The sequence below is a fragment of the Octopus bimaculoides genome, chromosome 2 (genome assembly GCF_001194135.2).
Source record: "Octopus bimaculoides isolate UCB-OBI-ISO-001 chromosome 2, ASM119413v2, whole genome shotgun sequence".
Lineage (NCBI taxonomy): Eukaryota > Metazoa > Mollusca > Cephalopoda > Octopoda > Octopodidae > Octopus > Octopus bimaculoides.
The window spans coordinates 159,469,218-159,471,277 of record NC_068982.1 but is presented as its reverse complement, the minus strand read 5'-3'; positions in this window follow the sequence as shown (position 1 = coordinate 159,471,277).

Here is a 2,060-nt window from a genome sequence, read left to right as displayed (position 1 = left end):
TACGTACATACGTACATACATATGCATAGACACATCCATCTACATATATTCTGAAAGAGAATCACAAAGATATATATATATGTATATATATAGCTATCTATCCATCTTCTGTCTGTCTCTCACACTCACGCTACCTTTATCAATATACTTTGTACCTACATCTGCTTATCTTTGTATACATACATACAAACATGCATGAATGAATGCATGTATACGTACGTACATACGTACATACGTACATACATATGCATAGACACATCCATCTACATATATTCTGAAAGAGAATCACAAAGATATATATATATGTATACATATATATTTACATAGAGCATAAACCATTCTGAAAACTAGGAAGAAAGTACATAAATTCTTAACCCAACAGGTGTTTCAGAAAGCTTAGTTGTACGTAACGATCGTAATATTCCTAATTTGCAGAATATATAAGCAACAGATGTTGACTATGCAATCAGTAAACAGTCCTACAAAGCTATTACTATAAGTCCACCATTCTTCACCAAAGGATAGCTGCAATGTTTGGGCCAGCTGGTACGTTTGATTTAAACTTGATTTTATCGCCTGTCTCTAATACGTTGATTTTCTACGAAAACCCGAGTTCTGTGAAATTATAATTACGTCTGCTTATTAGATGCGTCAAATTTTAAGTAATGGCGTTTCCAAAACGCTATTATTTAAGATTTTCACCTGTTTTTTTTAGGAGGTTCTGGTTATCAGCTAATCATGTCATAGTGATTTTAGTATGTAAATTATTGTAATCTGAAGTTATAATATTCAGAAGAGGCTATCGGTTGGTAGGTAGGTAAAAATGTTGTTGATTAACATATTTTCTTTACAAAAACGTAATAGAAACCGAACCAATTACTCCCATCACATTCGTATGTTGTTAAACCAGATTCTGAACAGTAACCTCAAATTAGTTTCTTCGTAGGAACACACAACCTTCAAAGCATTAAAACGCTTTAAACCAATAGTATATATGTAACAGCTAAGCGTTAAAATACCTAACTAACTCCCTTCTCCCAATTCCACTTTCACTATAGGCTACTTCCATAATACAAATATAAGCATACATTAAAAATATACACCAGACAATTCCTGCAGGGATTACCGAATAGTTCTTAAATTATAAAAAAAATACTGCAATAAAATTTTCTAAAATTAGTGCACACACGCCTGCAAGCACATACATATATGCAGTGAAAGTATATTGGCTTGGGATCTCTTGCACATTTTTCAAACTGCCCACTTATGCATATTTTAATAAGTCCTGATATATTATAAAATACATCATCATCAAACCGAATAACAGTAACAGTTATAAAGAATAGCTTGTAAACGTCATCACCCTAAACACAAGCGTTAAGGTTTGTACTTAGTAACCAAATAATTTCCAGAACTAAGATGTCCGAGAGATTAATATATATATATATAATATAAATACATTCTTTTGTTTTATCTGAGTTTATTTTAATACAATAATATATGAAAATATACTCCTAGAATCACTATAATTGACAGAAACCTGGAGTGAATTACTAGAACATTTACGATTCTAGTCAGTCTTCTGTATCATGTATAACCTTACGTTAAGCAACCGCAGTAGTAGCCATACAAATTCATTTTGCCAACGGGAAAAAGATAACTGCCATAGAAAGTTAGTTCTACATCAGTGGTTCCCAACCTGAGGTAGGACCCCTGGTGACCGTAAAAGTAGTACTGAGACCTCTGTGAACTGAATTCAAAGTTTCATATATACATATTGTTGGCACTCCGTCGCTTACGACGTCGTGGGATCAACGGAACAGCCTACTCGTGAAATTAACGTGCAAGTGGCTGAGCATTCCACAGACACGTGTACCCTTAACGTAGCTCTCGGGGATATTCAGCGTGACACAGTGTGACAAGGCTGACCCTTTGAATTACAGGCACAACAGAAACAGGAAGTAAGAGTGAGACAAAGTTGTGGTGAAAGAGTACAGCAGGGTTCGCCACCATCCCCTGCCAGAGCCTCGTGGAGCTTTAGGGGTTTTCATTCAATAAAC